The sequence below is a fragment of the Podarcis liolepis genome (genome assembly GCF_965112155.1).
Source record: "Podarcis liolepis genome assembly, chromosome: 3".
NCBI classification, from domain to species: Eukaryota; Metazoa; Chordata; class Lepidosauria; order Squamata; family Lacertidae; genus Podarcis; species Podarcis liolepis.
The window spans coordinates 36,193,238-36,215,964 of record NC_139557.1 but is presented as its reverse complement, the minus strand read 5'-3'; the positions used below and the strand labels follow the sequence as shown (position 1 = coordinate 36,215,964).

The 22,727-nt window shown below is 42.5% G+C and overlaps 1 long non-coding RNA gene across 1 annotated transcript in view; it reads right to left on the bottom strand.

The window, feature by feature from the left end:
• The window catches only part of LOC310703529, a 93,885-nt gene extending 72,482 nt beyond the window's left edge, over positions 1–21,403 (bottom strand). The window contains exons 1-2 of the long non-coding RNA XR_014524225.1: positions 21,284–21,403; positions 20,771–20,810 (exon numbers count right to left, since the gene is read on the bottom strand). This is a non-coding gene — a long non-coding RNA (uncharacterized lncRNA). The remainder of the gene's footprint in view (positions 1–20,770; positions 20,811–21,283) is intronic.
• Between the last annotated feature and the right edge of the window lie 1,324 nt (positions 21,404–22,727).

Below are 22,727 nucleotides of genomic sequence, written 5' to 3'. Positions count from 1 at the left end.
AAGTTTGAAAAACAACACGTTATATAAGCCTGCAAAATCAGTTTGGCTGGAGACCAAAGCAGGACACACACAAAAATGAGCATATGTACTGTCTGTAATGATGTTTCAGAGATACTCTCTCTCTAGGTCTCTGAAAAGCTATCGCCTGTTCACAGCTCCAGCATTTGCAGAATCAGGTTTTCATCTTGATGACAACTACGGTTCTGCCAGAGATTCAGTGAAGTGAAATAAGTAGAGGAGGGAAAGTCTCCTTTCATGATGTCTACAGCATTCTGAGATTTTGAAATGAACTAGTGATATCTCGCTGACATAAGCTTTCGAAATTACTGGCAAGAGATTTAGCTTGGGGGCTGAAGCTACGTTATAAGTGAATAAGGCACATGCAGTTTGCAAGGTAACTCTGGGCCATATGTTCTTTGTTTTTCTGTTTTAACCAGGAAAAAAAACATCTGGACTTGCTTTATTTGGAAAAGGATAATATCCTGGGGTGTCATTTAAAAGCATCTGTACTTGACACCAAAAATTATGAACTGAAACACAGTGCAGAGTAATGATAATTGATTCTGTATTATGTTCTTACAGGGAATCGATAGCCCCCACCACAGAGATGTTAATTTCCTTCGAAATGGCTTGATTTCACCCCCTTAAAATTATTATCAGTTCTTGCAGCAGGCAATTCACTGTAATAAATTACTTGTCCTGTACATTTTTCAACATCAGGAACAAAATCATTTCCACCTGTTATTATTTATAAACTAGTGGAATGCCTGTCATGAAGAACTGGAGCGAGGTGTATGTTCCAAGGGCTTCAGTGATGGTGGTGGAGAGGAGAGGGTCTCTTACTGATGCTGCAAATACAGAACAGGAAGCAGAAGAGAGTCATTTTAAACTGAGCATATATTCTCACCAACTTTTGTGTAGTTAGATAGCGCAGGCCTGTCCAAAGCCTGTTTCGGGGGCCTAGTCTGGCCCGCTGGTCAGTTTAATCTGGCCCCTGTGGCAGTTTATTTCCTGGGGTAAAATCCCTGAAAAGCTTAACAACTTCAATCCCAAAAATCTGGCCCTCTTTGAAAAAAGTTTGGGCACCCCTGAGATAGGGCATTGGTGCATCCACCTCCACCATAAACAGCCAAATGAGGTCAGAGCAAACTCAATAGCCCAATGCTGGCTGGCTAATGGGAAGGGGAATAGAAAACTGGCATCTGTAGGGGAAATGGAATGCAGTGGGTTGAACTCTAAACTAGCAGTGTCTTGTCTGGTGGGACAGAGTAATAATAATAATAATAATTTGTTTGTTTGTTTATATGCTGCCCATCCAATTGGGTTGCTCGAGCCACCACTCTGGGAAGCTTCCAACAAATTTAAAAATCAAGCACAGTAAAACATCAAACATTAAAAACTTCCCTATACAGGGTTGCCCTCTTCTAAAAGTCAGATACAGTGGTACCTCTGGTTGCGAGTGGAATCTGTTCCGGAAGCCTGTTCGCAACATGAAAAGAGCTCAACCTGAAGCGCCATATCTTGGCGTTTGTGTGCATGCATGAAGCACGATTTAGCGCTTGTGCACATGCGTGAGCACCAAAACCTGGAAGTAACCCTTTCTGGCACTTCCAGGTCACCGCGGGATGCAACCTGAAAAAACGTAACATGAAGCAAATGTAACATGAGGTATGACTGTAGTTATTTATTTCCTTGACATCTGATGGGAGGGCATCCCACAGGGTGGGCATGACCACTGAGAAAATTCCTCTGCCTGGTTCCTTGTAACCTCACTTCTTGCAGTGAGGGAACCACCAGAAGGTCCTTGGAGCTGGATCTCAGTCTCTGGGCTGAACGATGTGGATGGAGATGCTCCTTCAGGTATACAGGGCCAAAGCAATTTTTAAAGGTCAGTACTAAAACTTTGAATTGTGAGTCGCAATCAAAGCCTCCTGGCAGCAGCATCACTGCTGCTTGCCAGCAGGGAGAGGGACAACGTGGTGATGAGTTGAAGATGCACTGGTGGAGCCAATTTGGGGCTCCCAGTGGTGCACTCATGTAGCCCAGATCTCTGTGTCTCTTCACCCCTCCCTCTCCTAGTAAGCAGTAATGATGTTACTGTTGGGAAGCTATTGCTTTGGCTTCAGCCTAACAGGGGATTAAAACGCTAAGGAGTGGGAACCCAAACAGTCAATAAGTACTAAGTATGTCTGACTAGTGATATGGGGGCAGGGGAACAAGAAAATCACATGGGAGGGGGAATAGAATGGAATATTCAGAGGAGGGCATGGTCAATTGATTGTACAAGTGGAGAGAAGGTCTCTAAACTACAACATTTTGTTGCAGGTCCCACTCGTAAAAACAGAATTGCTAAGTCAAAGGCTTCTGGTACTACACGGAAATGCTTATTGTTCAATTATGCACGTATACATTTCAGTGACATTTCATGTAACTCAAAGCTTTCATTCAGTGTTGATGTTTAATCTGGGGGCAGTTAACATTCTGTCACACAACAGAGGAAAATGTTAGTGAAAGGCTTTAAAGGCAGTGTTACATTATGTAGTCAAATGGGTTTAGAAAACAGCCCTGCACGGTTCCTATCTCCATGTTGTGACAGCATTAGTCTTTGCACCTCTGGTGGAAAACAAGTAAATGAAGAAACACATGGTAGATTCTTCCAGTAATGGATGCTGACAGCTCTACTAAATTACACATGTAGCTTGATTCATTGGAACACGGTGAGGTCACAAACCCTTCCCACCCTGAAAAAACAAAAAAGAGTTGTGAAAAATTGACTGCCGCTCTTTGTCATCGAAAGGAGCGACTGTTTACTTGTTGAAGTGCACTGGCCAACTGAGGGAGGTATGTACAAAACTGGTGAGAAATACTGCCTACACAAATGAGAAAAATGAAATCATGGCTGAGCTACTTTGTACTCTCAGTAACTGGAGAATGTGCTGCAATATGTATAGCTAAGAAGAGAGGCAGGGATGAGCAGTGGGCAGAGCATTGGCATCGTATATCTGAGCCCTCTTCAGCTATGAACATCACTAGGTGGCATTACTTTGCCCTGTGCCACAGTCCCCCACTACCTGCAAAAAACTGTTCCCTTCCCACCACTATTTCTTATGAGAGAGAAACTGCTATTGGTGACCATTACAAACGGAGTAGGGATCTGTTCTAAATGGATTTGTGCACAAAATTTAGTGGTTCTGACCCAGTTATGCTTTGCCTGCATCTGGCCATCTCTTGAATTGCATATCTGCTAATGTCTGAGTTGCTCGTGCAAAATCACATAGCGGGGGGGGGGGGGGGGAGATTGCACATATAATTTCTATGAAACCCTCCACGCAAAAGATTAGGTGAAATCAAAATGGCACCAGCATCCAAAAATCAATGAATACCCCCATCCCCACCTCAAGAACCTTTGTGTCCAGTTGGGTGACAATACCTCAAGAGGAGGTCACATCTATGTCAAAAACCATGCAAATTGATGTTTTAGCCCACCATCTTGATCCAAAGTAGTGCCTGGCACCCAAATGTCAGCATAGACTCCCATCCCCACCTCAGGAATCCTTGTGCAGAGTTAGGTGACACTATCTTGAGAGGCAGTTGAACCTATGCCAAAAAAGCAGGCCAAGTCACCCCGAAGACACAGTTTGGTCCACCATCCTTATTCAAAATGGTGGCCAGCATCCAAACTTCAATGAAGAGGGCCATCCTGACCCTGGGAACTTTCATGTCAAGTTTGGCAATGATATCTCAAGACATGTGCGAATGGAAAGATAACAAACAGACAAATAACTTTCCAAAATATGTAGCGGGGGCAGGCCCATCCTGACAAGCTGTAGTGATGTGAAGATTCAAGGTGTATGGATATATAAAGTATCAGTATATAAAAAGTATATATAAAGTATCCGCATACATTTATTAGAACCAACTGAAATGTCACAAAGTCAGGAGAAAGCTTTCATGTTCTCCAAAAATCTTCATCAGTCAAGTTTTTGACACCCACCCCTAAAGGGGAAAAGTAGTAGCTGCTGCTGATGTTTTACCCTCACCCCCCCAATCTTCTGTTCTAAACATGGTGCAAAGGTAGAATCATGCTGTCATGCAAACATAACTAGATTAGCCACACCAGATTGGTTTAATGCCGTGTTAAGGGCTATTTGGACCAACTGCTACAAAATCTAGTAGTTACTTGGCCCTGTAAAAAGACAGAGAGATATTCCTATAGAAAAGACGGGAACTTTGCTGGCTTTCGGGCTGATGGGAGTTTTAGTCCAATACCATTTGGAGGGCATTATGTTGGCTATTCCTGTTGTAGGCTATGCTGGAACTGATCAGCATGGAAGTGGCAAACAGGCAAGAAAAAGTCTCTGCGGGGAGAAGGGAGGAAGACACATGCCAAAGAAAAAGGAACAGATGCTGCATTTGAACAGAAACCTGGCAGGCGAAATGCTGGCATAGAGGTAATGTCAAGAGACGAGGCTCTGGTGAGCATCCCTGCTGATGCCAGGCCAAAGAACGCCTGCAAACAAACCTTCCTTCATCTTAGAAAGCCTTTCTGAACCCTCCCACTCTTTTCACAGTCTCACTTGTTGTTATGACAGCGAATTGGGGAGCAGGAGTTTGATTGCTGGGATTTTAACAGTTCCAGGCTTGCATTATTTATGGGTTTGAGAGTCGGGTTACCATGTGGGTGGTGTTAACATTAGCGGCCTATCAACATATTAATAAATACGAAGCGTAATTATACAAACTGCACAGAAAATGTGTCTTCACGCCAAGGAAAAGTACAAAAAATAACGAGGCGTACATGCAGCAATCGTGGCGGGGAGTGGGGAGAGCGAAGCAAGCAGTTTATAAACTGATTGGCTTTTGGTTTCTGGTTGAGTGGGAAATATATGGTGTTTTGAGCTTCATATCTCATGGGCTAGCTTACATGGTTCAGTAGTCACTTCCAAGGTCGCAAAGTTCCACCTGATTTACTAAATGTTACTTACTTGAGATGCTGGTAGTGCATGCTGCATGCTTATTTATGTCTTCATAAGTATACAGTTATAGCCATCCGTTCCCCAATACATGTCTGAAGTAACAGAGAGAAATTAAAAACATCACTCATGCAGTATCCAAAGTGGCCATTTTGGTCACTGAGGAAACGGCTTTCATTTAGAATGCCAGAGAGAAATGCAGGGACCAGCAGAAGGCAGAAACAGAATGGTGAGTGTCTTGTTGGTACAAAAGGGGAGCCCTGAATTATTGTTTTTACATCTCCACAGTGTGTAAGAAGATCAATATGGCATTCTCCACAGCCTTCTTTCCAAGGCAATTTAGAAATCTTATGAATTTAGGGCCTTTTTATAAGCCCGCGTCCTGATCCACTAAGATTTGTGGCAAGCCCCGGGAAGGCATTTGTGTCGATGGGGGCTCCATACAAAAACTGCCTCAATTTTATTCAGTGCTGAGAAGTAAAGGATGCAACAGGCTTTATAGAAATAAAACCTCCTCCTTGGGTGTGGGTTCTGTGTGAGCATTATGCACCCTGTGGCCTTTGGACCAGGGCTCTAGAGCATTGTGTCTCTGTTCCAATCCTTTCTTCGGAATGGTCACTTATTTAGATATTTTATACATTCCCTCTCAAAGGTAACATTTAAAATCAACCGCCCCAAAGGTACATTAGACAAAAATGCTTCCTATTGCTTTAACCAAAATTGACACCAAAATCCCATTCAAAGAAGAATGGCTTAGGCCTTAGGATATTTTGGAGCCATGCTGAGGTTCGGCTTTCAGCTAACTCCAAAAGAACTCCCAGAAATCACTGACCCACAGGCCTTATTAAGCCCAGCAAGGGTCCCAATTTGGTCCACTAGGCTGTTTTGATAAAAGGAAACATGTCCACTTGCCCTGATGTCATATGTGATGTCAGGTGAGCAGCAGATAAGGACATGCCTGCAAAGGAATAAACAGGAGCATAAAGGACGTGCTCAATTATTCCCTTGCAAATAGAGCTTGCTGAGCAGCAGATTGGCCCTGAAGGTAAGCCCTGTTGGAAAAGGCTGCCCTAAGCAATTCCCCACTGAAAGCACCCCAGTACAGCTGAAGGGTTTTGCTGACAATGCCAGTAAGCTAATAGGTCAGCAAGCCTTGCTTTGCCCATTTGGGGGCACAGTTGGATTCCATCTCTGCCTGCAAGCTAACTTCAAAGAAGCTCAATGTAACTGCTGATCAGTTGATCCAGTGAGCCCCTCTGAACTTTGACCAATGGGTGGGGGACACCCACCTGTCAATCACCTGATGACATTATTCCCTTTTTCAGAGGAAGGAATTCCACAGCTGTAGAGCAGTCACTGCGAGTGACTTTCTCTTTATGGTTATTTCATGGGAACTTCATGCACAGAAAAACAATATTCTTGGTGGATGTTAAGGGGTTTGCGAAATAAGGGGTCAAGCACCCACTAAGATATGGAGAACAGCAGGATTGCACTGCTACCTGCTGCAATCACAACTACTGATACCCTGCATAATATTTATGGTTTACTCAAAAGTAAAAAACAAAACAAAACACAACCCTAGACACGGTGGCGTAGCGTGGGTTGCTGGCACCCAGGGCGGACAAGCTGCTGATGCCATTGGAGCACCCCCTAAATGGACCCAAGCAGAGCCACACTGTGCCTCCCCCCTGCCCACGCAAGGGGGAGCCCAGCCAGCCGATACAGCCTTTGGCAGGTGAATCTCCCCAATGACTGCAGAGAGGAGCGTCGGGCTGTGCAGGACTGGGGTGACCCCTTGCCTGCTTCCATCTGTGTCTACTCGCTATGGGCAAAGGCCGCTCTGCCACCTGCACTGGGGCAGGGGTCCACACGGAAGACAGCATCTATGTGGGGGCACCTGGTTGTGCCCCCTCAGAATTTTGTGTGCAGGTCTATGGTTCCCCCCACCCCACCCCACACTATGCCATTGCCTGTACAAAAAGCTAGAAAATAAATAAATAAATAAATAAATAAATAAATAAATAAATAAATAAATAAATAAATAAGAGAGACACATTTACCAGATATTTATGCTCTATTTAGAGGGTTTTCAAAAATCATGTACAAAAAAAAAAAAGTATGGCAGTGCTAGTATGTTTGTGTCACTTGCTGGTTTGGGCCTGTTTGTTAAATTCTGTGGACATGGTTTTAAATTTGTATATGCCAAAAGAAACCTGATCCATGCAGCCTGAAATAAAGACACTCTGAAGGCAAGTAAGACAGATATTGAGATTTGGTAGCTTGGCCCCTCAGATTTACATATCTGGAGCAGACTGGGACATAAAGCCTTCTTAATCTCATGTGGAGAGACGTGCATGTTCTGTACAGGATACTTTACAATGCAAGGCCAGTAATGTGAAATCCTACCCTGCGCATTAAATCCACGAATTACAATGTTCATTATTGGGATCATTCTCACTGTGTTCAGCGTTTGACTTAGTAGTGTACTCTGAATGTGGCAGTGGTGGAAGGATAAAAACAGCCCATATGCTGACGTTTATACTTCTGTATCATATAAACCAGTTCAGTGGAGCTGACCAAAGAGGCAGGATTTCTTCAGGTGCAAAATTATCCAATAAATCAGAGGCTTCATGTGGAGATGTGCTAAGCATCCCTAATCATCCCCACTAAGGTCATTGGGAGGAGAAGGCCCTCAGAAGCCTGAGCCCAAAGAAGATTAGCAGGTATTTGGAAAACGGGGGGAGAAACGGCTGGCGGTCATGCTAAAGCATGGGTGGCTAGCCTGTGGCCTTGCAGATGCTGTACCCCAGCTCCCAGCAATCAGCAAGGGAAACTGAGACACCTGCCTCTTCCAGCGTACAATATCAGGCCTTCTGGAGAATGCTTGTAATGTTCCAGTGTGTACTATCGGACCCAATGAATGGTTGCAGTATTATCACTCACTCTATCATGGGCAGGATGATGAGGTCAACCAAATAACAGAATCGTTGGGAAACCTACCAGACTGGCTTCCAATATCTATAACTGAGGTCAAGAACCTTATTTCACAGTTTAAAAATAATAAAGCACCAGGCATAGACTATTTGTCCCCAGAACTGTTGAAATCTAACATTGACTGGTAGGCCTCCCTGCTGGCAGTAATATTCTCATTTATTGATTCATCTGGGTTATTTCCTGAAGTTTGGGCCACGGCAGTAGTCATCCCTATACAGTCGTACAGTGGTACCTCGGGTTACATACACCTCAGGTTACATACGCTTCAGGTTACAGTCTCCACTAACTCAGAAACAGTACCTCGGGTTAAGAACTTTGCTTCAGGATGAGAACAGAAATTGTGCTCCAGCGGCACAGCAGCAGCGGGAGGCCCCATTAGCTAAAGTGGTGCTTCAGGTTAAGAACAGTTTCAGGTTAAGAACGGACCTCTGGAATGAATTAAGTACTTAACCTGAGGTACCACTGTACCTCAAAGTCGAACGGAATCCGTTCCTGTTATGTACTAAGCTTGGATCCTAGAACAATAGGCAAGTAGGATCCTAGAATGCAACAACTGAGATTGGCTTGAAGGGAAATACCAGTCAGGCTCCAGGAGGAAGTTAATCAGCCTGTTAGGCTGGTAGGATCATAGAATGCAGCAACTGATTGACCTGCAGGAGAAGACCAATCAGGCTCCAGGAGGGAAGCAGAATCAGCCAGTCAGACGGGACTCATTGTGTAAATGATGTATATAAAAGCCTGAGGTTTGGGGGGCAATTCAATCACTGTTTTACAAGCTGCAATAAAGAGCATGAAATCACTACAGGACTCCGAGTATATTTCAGTTCCAGAAGTCCGTTCGACTTCCAAAATGTTTGGAAACCAAGGTATGGCTTCTGATTGGCTGCAGGAAGCTCCTGCAGCCAATCGTAAGCCGCGGAACCCGTGTCAGACGTTCCAAAGAATGTTCTCAAAGCGGAACATTCACTTCTGGGTTTGCGGCATCTGAGAGTCAAAACGTTCGACTTGCAAGGCGTTCGACTTCCGAGGTACAACTGTATTCAAAGTTATACAGGTAGACCAATTAGTTTGCTACCTATATTTAGCAAATTATATGCAAAGCAGGATTTAGACAAGGCAGATAAACTAGAGAGAATTGTTTTGTATTAGCCCATTTTATTGATACGTATGTTAAGAAATCAGGTGGCATGCTATATGCAGCTTTCATGGATCAGAAAGCTGCATTTGATTCAATCTCTTGAGTAAGACTGGGGGATAAGCTGAACTCTTCAAGCAGAGATTAAATATTATTGTACTTGATTAAATTTCTATATAAAAACACTCTTCTGAAAGTGTGTTGCTCTACAAATGGGCAGCTCACAGGATCCGTACCAGCCACAAAGGGAGTTAAGCAAGGTTGTATCCTAACTCCCGCACTGTTTAATTTATATATAAATAATATTGCCCAGAGTTTAACCTCCCCAGAGTATCATGCCCCTAAATCGGCCACAAAAGCCACCTGTATATTATTATACACAGATGATGTAGTACTTCTATCTCAAAGAAAAGTGGGTCTAAAAAGATTGATGAGGGCATTCTTAGGATACTGCCAAAGAGAACAGCTGTCTGTGAATTACAAGAAAACTAAAGTCATTGTGTTTTCAAGAAACTATAGGCCCATAGATGGTGTATGGATAATCAGTTGAGCAAACAAGTTAAAGTCTTTAAATACCTTGGCCTTATTTTTCAGTCAGCAGGGTCATGGGGAGCACATCAGAAATATGCGAAGGAAAATGCGTCTCAAAGCGCCAGAATTCTGACACGCTTTTTCCATACAAAATTGGGCAATCACATACTATCAACACTTGAAGTGTTTAAAGCTAAACTCCTAGCACAGAAGCTGCTTGGTCTAAGTTTCTAAGGCAACTTTTTTCTGTTCTATCCTGTGTTCCAAATGCTTCGTTGCACTTGGAGACTAATCTCCCCTCTGTTGAATTACAGATTTGGTGTAGCACATTTAATTATTGGTTTCGGCTAAATTTAAATGCCACCAGTCCACCACCCTTAGTATCACAAGATTGTCATGAGTGCGCTTGAACTAAAATTGTCAACCAAAAGCTTTACTTTTCTGGTTTATCACCACAACAGTTATTAACACTGGGCTTCAGTAAAGCAAATAAGTTAATTAGACAATACCTATACGATATCGAGTGACATAATAATTTGGCCACAATAAGGAATTTTTTTCCATGGTATGATTATTTCCCACCTAGTCATTTTGACACTTTGGCACCCTATTTGCAAAATTTAACAATTCCAAAATACAGACACACTTTCACTTATGCAAGATTAAATTTACTGCCTTCAGCTGTACTTGAGGGTCGATTTTAAAAAAAATCCACTGGAAGAACGGTTATGTCCATGTGGAAATGGCAGTATTGAGTTATTAGCTCATGTGCTTCTAGCTTGCACTCTTTATAAAGATTTGAGGAGTGAGGTTATTACCCCTCTACAACTATCCATACCAGGTCACTCAACCATTTGTACTGTGTCCTTTCTCCTAGCAGATCAAGATAATCAGGTGACAGCAAAAACTGCAAAAATATTTAGCGGGGTAATTAGAATAAGATCTATTATTTGATTATTGATGTGAACCTCCAGAATGTATTTTGCATAGTTAAATTTTTACCTCTGTCTTCAGTACATTGTATTTTATTTTATTGCTATGGATAGTGGCTGATGCAAATAAAGATTCTTCTGATTCTGAAGCTGAGAGCTATAGTCCCATCAACATCTGGAGGGCCACAGCTTCCCAACTGTAAAGCAAGGCAAGCGGCTTTAGAAAAGAGCTTGTGTTCATGAGACACAGCAGAAAAAGTACTTTGAAAAAAAGCCTGGCAAGAGCATACCAACAGGCAGCAGACTCTTTCTAATGAGCCTCAGCTGCAGAACGAAACCATATCTGAAATATGCATGGTGGTTCAGTCTGTGGAAAACACAGTTACAACATCTCACGCAACTAAGCTCTTCCTGTGCCAGGCAATACAGGTGGGATCTTCTAATCTTCGTCATGTGCTGGTGATTGTGGTATGAACACCACAAATAATATATGGAAGAGATAGGAAGAGCCCTCTAGTTTCACTAAAACACATGCATTTCCCCCAACTCCACACACACACACACACACACAAACAAACAAACAAACAAACAAACAAACCACAATCAAGTTTGTCAACTTGGTTGTTTAAATATATACATATATACCCAGATGCTTGGTCTGGGAAAGGTCTGTCCCATGAGAGCTTACTGAACTATGGCAGGTTTTTCTGGGCTCTACCATTTCCAAAAGCTTTGCCCAACATTGTGGGCTATGCCAGACATGAACAAAAGCTTCATCTGCTACAATGGCATGGCAGTATCATCCTCTGTCGATATGCATTTAACCTATGACACCAAAAGAATTCTCTGGACCTGTAACCGATGCTGCCAGATTCAGGATGGTCCAGGTTCCAGTCTGCAAGTGGAACAGCTAATCAGTCACCAGATTTCACTCTGGATGCCTTTTGGCAACAAACCCTTTTGTTGCTCCCCGCACTTCACTAGTCTGCATTCTTATTTTCTTTCACCGGGAGCTTTTTCTCCATAGAGCTTACAAAATGAAGCAAGCTTTGAATTTCATCCCTATTCAGGAAACTGAATACTTTATGGAATGAGTGTCTCCAAGAGAGACAAAATGAGATTTTTACTCCACACAACAAGCTTGTACCAATTTGCTCCTGAAAAGTATTTTCCAACCAAGGAATCAAAGCAGTGCATTAAAAAAAACACAACACCACCCCAACAACAACCCCACTATTCTGCTGCCTGAATTCCAGTAATCAAAACAATTCTTGCATCTAGCTGTTCTGTGCACTTTTCTTCCAGCAAGCCTTTAAAACTGCATTCCTTCTTGCTAACCATTGTAGAGGACACTTTCTTCTTCTTCTTTTTTTAAAAAATCACAATGCGGCTTGAATCCTTTCTTTGTTCCATTTTACGAGAGTGAGGCTTTGGCAAGGTTCCTCAGTGCTGACACTGCCTTCAGGTGCTTCAGAAATTGAATCTGTGTTCAGCATGATGCCTCAAAGGAGGTTACAACAGCAACAATGGATAACATCCAGACAAATACACAGAATGTCAAGATAATTTTCATCTGTTGTAACTGGGGGAATTGACAACCAAGATTGGCACTAGACAGCATTTGCTCTCGGGAGGGTTGTTTGGACTGCTATGTAATACAGTGGGCAACAATGGAAGCAGGGGATGGGGCAAAATTCCACTGCCGTATCATTTGTACTGGCTTTGAAGGCAGTATAATGAAGCACAATGGGATTGTTTCTGCTCTCACAAGTCCTAAAATAGTGCCTCTCATAATAATCTCTCACACAACTGGGAAGAGGAGCACCGCTTTTCTTTCTAACAGGGTTTTCAAGCCCTGATGACTCTTGTTACTTTACAAAGAACTTGGTGAAAGTAGGGGTGTTGGAGAAATCTGATGGAAACAGAAACAGGAGTGGATATTGTTCACCTATTCGTTCCATGTCTAGAACAGAAATCAACAATTCATTTGCTGCTGCTGTTTTCAGTCAAGCTGCAGAGGAACGGAAACAGCGCTGCATGCAAGAAATATGGGGCAGAATGGAAATGAATGCCTGCTTACACCCCCGGTTGAAAGTAAATGGAGAAGCTGTGATTCCTGAAGCAAAGGCATAAGATGTTCATGTCTTTCGAAGGAACTCCAAAGGACATAAGCAATCAGCTCCTTAGCCAGTGTTGGCAATCGTGTTTAAGTGAGAGTTGTTTCAATAACTGGCTTTTGGACATTTATGAGATGTGGCAGCAGTGTTGATCAGAAGTGGCACTTCTTCCATTATCACTTCCAGTTTTCATGTCAAAGGGAAAGAGGAATAAATCTCCTGCTCCAAACCCTGCATTTATTCTGCACAAGGGAGAGCACACCACTTGCCAAGGAGCTATATGTGTGACCCCCTTTGCATGAGTCTTGGAGATGATGGAGGAAGAATAACTTATCAGTGTTATTTCTGTTTCTTCTTCTTATGCATCAGTGTTTCTTCAGTTGTTGTAGTCTTCCCCCACCCACCCACACCCTCAGGAATGAAGACACAATATAGTTATGGGAGATTAAGGAATAATTGTTTTAGTAACAGCAAATCAGATAAAAGCCAACACTATGGCACAGGCAGTGCAACTGAGGCTGGTAGGTGCAAGTTGTCCACTGGTCCCTACCAAAGGCAAAGCTACCTCACTCAGGGTGCAGGTAAGCCAATTGGCTTAACCATGTTCCTGTTTCTGAAGAGGATCTGAGGGGGCATCATGGACTCCATCCCCATTGGTTGGTGTTCAGTGAGGTATGCCCAATGGAAACCAAAGATCACCCCCTTGCAACTTCGACTTGAGCCAGCCAGCAATGGCATAGCTATCCCTCACCTTGTAGGAGCCTCAATATGTTAAATTTAGCATCCCTATTATTTCCTGCCCATTCTTCCCACAAGCCATGACCATTGCCAATCAGCCAAATAATGGAGTCTACAATACAGACAGAAGTATAAAATGTCTATTAGACAGGAAAGAGTTTGTGGCTTTGATTCTTTTCTCTTTTTTCAGGGGGGAGGAGGGATTAAAAACTATTCTTGACATTTTCCTTGGGTGTGGAGCCCTGCTGGATCAGATTCCACTGAGCAGAAACATTTATAGAGAATCAAACCACGGAGGTGACTCATAGTTCACCATGTACCTTACACCTTACAGGACATGATTTGTTCTCATCTTAATATACTTCCCTATTTTTATAAATTAAATTTCTTCCAATTCTAACTCACCATTAGGATTGAAATCTAGACTATATATTACTTGCACCCTTGGAGATTTTGCTGAACTGATTCTGATTGTATGCATCTCAGATTCTTCAGCCATTTTAATCAAAAGTGTTTGCTTACAATGTTTCAAGTGCACTTTCTGATTTACCCACAAAAAAAGATTATGCATTAACTGAGAAATAAGGTTATCCAGTATTTATGCCCTGTGTAAATGTATCATAGAACCATCCAATTAGCTACTGTAGGCAGCTAGCATAATAATGCAATTTAATGTTTGGCATTTCTAAAGCTCCTTTTCCCCCCTCATGATACATTATAGGTTCTTTATTCCAAAGCCCTTTCTTCACTCAAATCACATTTATAAATAACTGCTGCAACACTCGCAGTTGGGCATTGGTAATGTTTGAGATAACTTTTTTTAAAATGGTAATTGTGAGAGTATTGTCTTTTCAGATGCAGACAACAAAAGCTAGATTTAATTTCTGCCATCTTCCCTTCCAAAGTTTCACTTTGTTGTACAATTTTTCATCACAGCCTTTACATCATGCAAGGGGTTTGTTCCTTCTTCTAATTAATTTTTAACATGCTGTCTCTTCCAGTTTTGGACATTTGCCTCACCCCCCCCCATTTTATTTCTCTTCATTCTGAACCCTGCTACTCAACCAGATAAAATCAGTTCATTTCCCAACACACCTTGATTGAATTCACAGGCCTGAATGTTTAAAGTACTTATACATCGCCTGCTTTATTTGGAAAAAAAGTACGCAAGGCAACTTCCAATAAGGATAAAACAATAAAGATATGAAACATTAAAACCCAATGAAATACAAAACAGAAAATCAATAAAACATCAGGAATACATGGTGTAAAGCAACAATATATACCTAACAGAAAAGCAAAGCAATCTAGATCCATGTCACTGTTCATTAAAGCATAGACCAGGTGAAAAAAAAACCAGACATACATTGGGATATTAAATTTCATCAGGGGAAAAGGCAAAGGTAGAAATAAATATATAACAATACTAAACTAATAATCCAAAGATCAACAGAGTCATAGCCAGGCAAGCATCACTGAAGTGGTTGTTCCTAACTACCACAGGGTAACTACCACAGAAACAGTTCTGTCTCCTGTCACCAGCCTTCTTAATGGCCAAAGCTGTGGGCACCCAGAGAAGGATCTCTGAGGATTATCTGAATGACAATATAGGAGCAAGCAGTGCTATAGGTGTCTAGATCCCAAGCTATAAAAGGGCTCTAATGGCCACAAACTCCAGCTTGAATAGTACACAGGAACCCAACAGAGGTGCTGGCAAGATACATTCTGCATAACTAGTTACAGCGTTCAGCCCAGACATCTCTCTCTCTGTTGTCCTGGGCTCCTTTGGAAGAAGGTGCTGGGAATAAATTTGACAAATAGGCAAGTTCAGCTAAGGATGTAATAGGGGTGCACCACTTAATGCGGAAGTACCACTTAATGTGGAAGAATAATAACTCCTTCCTGCTTTGGAATTTGCCTATGGGTGTGCTCCCCCAAGTTACTTTTTAAAGTGTGTATTTTTTTTAAAGTGTACAGAAATTGCTGGTCCTACTTTTTGGCAAGAAAGCAATATTAAATTTTCAGCAGTGTCCCTTGGATAGACTTTATTATAATATAATTTCAGGCATGTGACTCATGTGCTGAAGCAGTTTTTTTATTCCAAAACTGCAGTGTGTAAAGTATCCTGAAGAAGCAATATGTACCCTGGGAAGCATGCTCACTAGTGATTTTCCCTGGGCTTTGGTGCAGCTTGTGTATTGATAGCTTGATAGCTGAAGGTGCTTTCTTATTAAAGGCTTTTTAATGGCTAGTGGCAACAGTACTGGAATTTAAGGCAACTGTTCCGTTATTTTGGCTAGAAAAGAGATACTAGTGGGATTTTGCAGCTGGCTGTGGCACTGTGGGTTAAACCACAGAGCTTAGGACTTGCCGATCAGAAGGTCGGTGGTTCGAATCCCCGCGACGGGGTGAGCTCCCGTTGCTCGGTCCCTGCTCCTGCCAACCTAGCAGTTCGAAAGCACGTCAAAGTGCAAGTAGATAAATAGGTACCGCTCCGGCGGGAAGGTAAACAGAGTTTCCGTGTGTTCCTCTGGTTCGCCAGAAGCGGCTTAGTCATGCTGGCCACATAACCCAGAAGCTGTATGCCGGCTCCCTCGGCCAATAAAGCGAGATGAGCGCAACAACCCCAGAGTCGGTCACGACTGGACCTAATGGTCAGTGGTCCCTTTACCTTTACCTTTAGCATGAAATATGGTGTTGGTGTGTGGGCTTGACTACTGTTGCATTTGGGAGACCGATTCTGCTCCCAGTTTACTTCTCTTCCAGGTGTATATCTGATAAATGAACAGATATTAGGGGGTGTGCAATGGCTCTTTCTGTGGGGGCTAAATAACAAGGTGAATCAAAAAAACATAGATGCAGATACAGGTGCAGAAATGAGGTGAATCTTAGGGCCCATGCAGATACTCAAAGGTAAAACTAAACACCTTAAGTGTGCAATATTTTCTCCACAAAAGAAAAGTGGCCCTGCAATGCTTGCCCATGGGATTTCTTACTGTTCAGGCAAGTGAGGAGCAGAAAACAATACATTTACCAGCTGTCCATGGGCTGCAATAGCTGGAGGGAAACAGTAAGTGGAGATGCTGGACTGAGGAGAGTATTTGGGGACCAGTCTGCCTAAAGAGCCGTAATGCACATGCTACAACTCGTGCGCGAAGGAGCTTAGTCTCAGGGAAAGCCAGCAGGGTGATTTCTGTTTAACAAGTATACCACCCATACCCTTATCTTCCCTGTGTAAGGCATGAGCTTTTTGTAAGCTCTCGCCACAGTATTTCTTACAACTTTAGACAACACAGACAGCTCCTGTGCTGAAGAAAATGTAGCTAAAGAAAGCAGCCTGTTTTCAGACCTGGTTTTTTGTTTTTGTTTTGGCAAGGATATCAAAAGATTGGAGCAAAGAGAATATAGGGCTTTCCTTTGAACTGTCTCAGGACAATGAATGGAATGGCTTTTCTTTTGAAATCAATGTTTTTGATTTTCCGCTTCTCGTTCCGTTTAAAAAGATCACATTCTTTTAATTCTCAAAAACCAATTGCCAGGTAATATTTTTCTGCATCACTGCTACTTACAAATAACTATTTTATTTTTCCATTAGCAGAAAGTTTCAGGTTAAGTTGGAAAATACCAATACCAGTAAAGTCATCCCATCAGCTGTTGAGTGTATATGTTTGAATCCAGCTGGATTTATTACTGCTGAATTGGCTGCACAAAGATTTTAAACGGGCTTTAGTGAGGATATGATGCACACCCACATATAAATGCATATGTTAGTGAAAATAACATAAAAGCATGCATTATATTAGGGGAAATTACTTTACAAAATGTATATATTAGGCAAAATTGAATATTGAAATTTATAGGAGATTAAAAATAATAATCCTCAGAGTGATGTAGAAATACGGAGAATTGAATTTATTTAAATTAGAAAAAGGAGATAAACTGAAACTGAAATTGACATATTTGCCTACCCCATCTAGAAGAAACTTTAAGCACCTATTCCATGCTTATACTTACTCCACGCTGAACTCCATTCACAGTAAAACTTTGACAGTATCTTTTCACATCTTGTTTTGTGTCATCCTGGCTAGTGCATAGCCAGGGAACTAAATTACCGTATGTTTTGCCTTAGCATACTAATTGTGCATTTTTCTTACCTATGTATCAACACAAACCATTTCAAACTGTGAAACAACTCCATCTAACCTTGTTAGCAATTTATCAGATAACCTGTTTTCTTGCAGGCCGACCATGCAGTCCTTAAGGCCATGAAGTTCTTCCCTCCCACCAATCTGGCAATACAACATTCAGTGTTGAACTCAAATTGGCCCAAGGCAAAACTATTTAATGGATCACGGAAATCAATGGAGTTTTCACCAGAATTAAAATTGGCCCTCAGAGTAAAATCTGCATGGCATTATAGACTAGACTAGACTATTAGTGCCATGGCTGCCACAGTGTCAATCAACCTCTTGGAAATATTAACTTTTTATTTCAAAATCAGGGAAGAGGATTTAATGGAATTCTCACAGTACATTCTAATATTGTACAGCAGCTGAAAACTTCATTCAATGTTAGTGCAGTTTTTACTACTCCCCATTTATGCAACTATAACCACAAATTTGTTTTACTTTGGCTGATGACACCCCCAACTTATGTTCTCAAAAATGCAATTTGCTACTAAAAGACAAAAGAATTAACAATAGCTACATGGATTGGTCATATTAAAATGTGGCATGCCTCCAGTTATCAAATGTTGGAATCAACATCCGAGGGTGATTTTGTCTTCTTCCCCTACATGACTATTAATCCTTTTTAACAGCATCATAAATAAAACAATATGAACCACTGCAAAATTTAAAACAGCTAAAAAGCAATTCCCAATATATTGTGGGTCTTTGGACCACAATTGTTGTAATTCCCAATATATATGATTGCATGCTTCATTAAAATAAGACTGTGTACACACCATACATCTAAAGCACATTTAAAGCACATTTCCTCCTCCAAAGGATCCTGGTTTACCCCGCACAGAGCTCCACTTTCTAGCATCCTTAACTACAGTACCCAGGTTTCATTGGGGCGGAAATGTGCTTAAAATGTACAGTGTGTATTCAGCGCTTTATTAACATGTGGGGCAAATGCACATTACGAATGGCATTCCTGCTGTGCCCCACCACCCATTATCCCCTTTATGCCACAGTAGTGAGCCTTATAAGGGCAACTAGTTGGCCACGTTTCAGCTGGGAAAGCCAGATTAAATGGGCCTTTGGTCTGTTCCAGCAATGCAACATTGCACTCCTACTAAACTTCCCACTTTTACTTTTCTTAACCTGTTGGGACAGCTACTATTTTCATCACCCTCCCTTTTTGTTTTTTTCCAGACGTGCCACTGTAGATGCAGATATGTCAAGAGCTGGGTTAAATGACTTGACTTGTGTCAAGAGAGGGCTTGTTTCATTTCCTAGATGTCAGGACAAATGGTGTCTAAAAAATGGACTCTTTGCCTACAATGCTACTCCAATGGCTGCATAAGAAAAAAAATTACACCTGAGGGCAAGACCTTGGCATTCTTTAACACAGCTCCTGATCTGAAATCTAGACGAAGGAGCTATTTGCCAAAATTACTCTCTTGAAGTGGAAGATAAGTACTACGCCCTTTGGTCAAGAAGAAATTGTTAAACCATTACATGGAGGCTTAAAATCTCCATCATACCAAATAATGAGCAACTGGGTGTGTTTTAAGACTGTGAATTCATGCAAAACAGTATTAAACCCGAGCTAAGATTTGCAGCAGTTACATATGATTTGGCTATGTAGCATTTTATGCAGATGGTTTGTCGGTTGAGCAATGTTTGCTGGTGATGCTATATATGATTGATTTTAGCAACAAACTGCAAATTAACGCTAATAATAAGCTCACAAAATCTTGGTCAGAAGCAGGAGCTTTCTGTCACACTGGGTCTATTATTATTTATCACCTGACAAAAGGAATCAAAGGTAGAACTGCACATTCAAGGGCAGACCTGGTGTTGGTGTCCAGGTCTCCACCAAATATAAGAGCCCTGCTATTTACCACTGTCATCAGCTAGAAGGCATGATGACAGCAGCTCTCTCCCATGATTGTTCCCTAAAGACGTATGCTGCCTCTGAGCCTTGAGTTAGGCTATAGCTACCATGACCTGTAGCTGCTAGCATCCTCCATGAATTTGCCTAGCACTATTTAAAAGCCTTCTAAGCTTGTGACTGTGACACTCACCTGACCCCTGGTCAGCTGTGCTGCTGTGGCTTGCTGGGAAATAGATGGAGAGGCGGTGGTGAGGTTAGATCAGTGCAGATGTGGTGCCCTTCCCAGTCTTCGGACTGTGCCTCCCTTGCCTATGCTGTCGCCTTGTCCCTACCTGCTACCTTCCAGTAACCAGTGATGCAACTGACTGGAGGTCAGGTGAGCACCACCACCACACCATGCCATCTGCTACTGTTTGGAGGGCTTTTGAGGAATGACAGTAAGTAGCAAGAGATTCAGACCCTATCACCCTGTCAGGACTCTGATGGTATCCACTCAGGCTGCGAGTTAGCAGAGGCATTTTCTGATTTATTTATTTTTACAGTAGGTGAGTGTTCCATGTTTAAGGGATCAGCAGCATTCCATAAATAAAGCCCCCCTTTTTGTTTTAGAAATCAGCAGCTGGATGCCAAATCTGCTGTACTAACACCCCAACCCATATGTTATCTGGGCACCAAGTTATTAATCCAGAGACAGAAGAGGGCTTGGGTGAATTGGCCTAAGTGGTAATATGATTTGGCCACATGCCATTTGAGCGGCAGAGAGCTAACTCATGTTCATCATTGCCTGCAGGTCCTTTCTGAAAGTGGAGTTATGGTAAAGCTAGCTGCCACTCAAGGTTCTATAGAAAAGCTTCTTGTAGCACCTTATTAAATACCTAAATTCACAATAAGCTCATTTTTCTCTCACACAGATATATTATTAAGGGCTAAAAAGGACCACGGTTTTCATTTTCCTTCTTCTTGGACTAGAATTTGTTGTCGAGGCAAATTCCTTGCTAGTTTAGATCCACCGTTTGCCTCACTGGATAGGCTGCTAACCATTGCTTTGATGTACTCTTTGGTTATCTTACATCTGGCACTGAAGTTTAAGTGGCTGGACTTCCCTGTTTTTTTGTGAGTACGCATACATACACTATTTATAAGCTGCCTTTCCATAGTTAAAACCATGCTCAAGGTGGCTTACAACATGTGATATATATATATATGCACAAACTGAACAATTTCCACATAAATCAGAATAAAATCCAGTGTTATTTTTCTAGAAAAAGAGGTGCCAGAACTCACCACGACAATGGTGCCCACCGGAGAGGTGTTGGAATGGAATCTAAAATAAAAATACAAAAAATAATATCAAATACAGCAACAACCCCCCACCAACAAAATGCTTTAAACACCTCAGCCCAAGAGTCTGTTCAGCAGCCTCAGCTTCTGTAGTTGGGTCAGTCAGGGCCCCCACCTTCCCAGGCCAGGTGGAAAAAGACAGATCTTTCATGTACTCCAGCCTGTCATAACTGGAGTCCACTATTTTTTTCAGGGTTTCAAGATCCCCCAAGTCTCTCTACAAAATATTTTCATTAGAAACTTGCTTAGAAGTGTGTCCCAAATCTATCAGCATTAGTAGAACCTTATTTTCCTCACATACAAGAGCTTGTCCCAATAGATAGCTCGTTCTTCTAAAATATAGTTCACCCTGAAAATGAATAAAATACAATGCCTCATTTTCTTTCAATCTGTTTATATTTCTTCTATTAGTCTCCCTCCCCCTCCCCCCAAAAAAATTACAATTCAGAGCCTCACCAGCATTGGATACAGTTCTATAGCTCTTTTCATGCATTTTTGTTGTTTAAAATTAATCCTTCTTTGCTTCTAATAAGAGAAATAGCTAACAAAGGGCACTTTCAGCAAATTTATGAAAGGAATGCTAATGTTCACTTCAGTTGCCAGAAATGTCTTCAGCTCTTCTCTGAGTCCCAACACTGCATCATGCGGTTTCATGCTTGCTGTTTCTGTCCTTTCTCTAGGGTCTGTCTGAATTTTGGCATCAAAGATGGATGCTGCACAGAGTCACGGGGTCAGATTTTTTGTCTCTTCAAACAGTAGCAGTCCCCAATGTTTGCATTATCTTTTTGACTGCTTCCTTGAAATATTATGGTTGTGAGAGTAGTCAAAGCCAGAAATGTAATCCCAATTTTTCGCAATCATGCATCGCTGATAACAGCCTTGCAAATCAGATGTTTATGTATTATGCCCTAATCTCATGATCACAGGCAATGTAGATGCCAGAGATAAGAGACTGCAAACTGTGGTAAACACCTGTTCAGGGAAATGGAATTCCCACCCCCCACCCCCAACAAATATGAACAACCTGCTTGACCAGAGGTGGCAACAGGACAAAAGAGTGTTTTTTCATCACAAAAAGTGAAGTTTTCCTCCCATCATTTTTAACTCCTTTAAACACTTCTGCTTGCATGAGACGGGGCTTTTCAGCCCCCTTTCTGCATCAGCAACTCTCTGTGCTGCTGACTGTTTTATTCATAATATCCCAGCCTTCCTCCAAGTGTCTTCCCCGCTCCCTTGTAGCCTCACAGCAATCCTGTGAGGTGGGTTAGGGTGAGATGTGATGGGAGCAGTGGCGTAGCGTGGGGGGTGCCAGGGGTGCCGGCCGCACCGGGCGCAACATTTGGGGGGGCGCGTTTGGCCGGCCCTCCTCGAGGAAGCAGGAACCCCACTGTCCTCGGACCTCCTCCGAAGGCTGGCGGTGGGGCGGAGAGACCTTCTCCCCGCGCCAGCCTTCGGAAGGATGCTCCGAAGCCTGGCGGTGGGGCGGAGAGACCTTCTCCCCGCGCCAGCCTTCGGATGGCTGTCCTGAAGACTTGTGGTGGGAGCAGTGGCGTAGCGTGGGGGGTGCAGGGGGGCCTGCTGCACCTGGCGCAACATCTGGGGGGGGCGCGGAAGAGACTCGAGTGCTAAAATCCACGGGTTAGGGGGCGCAAATTACTTGCCTTGCCCCGGGTGCTGAGAACCCACGCTACACCACTGGATGGGAGGTTACAAGTCCCCTCAGTGATCTTCATGGCCATGTGAAGATTTGAACTCATGTCTCTCTGCTCTGATGCTCCAGTCATAGCACCCCCCTCACACAAAGAATCCTGAGAACTGTAGTTTGTTAAGGGTGCTGGGGGTTGTTAGGAGATCATTGTTCCCCTCACAGAGCTACAGTTCTTAGAGCTGCCTGTGAAGT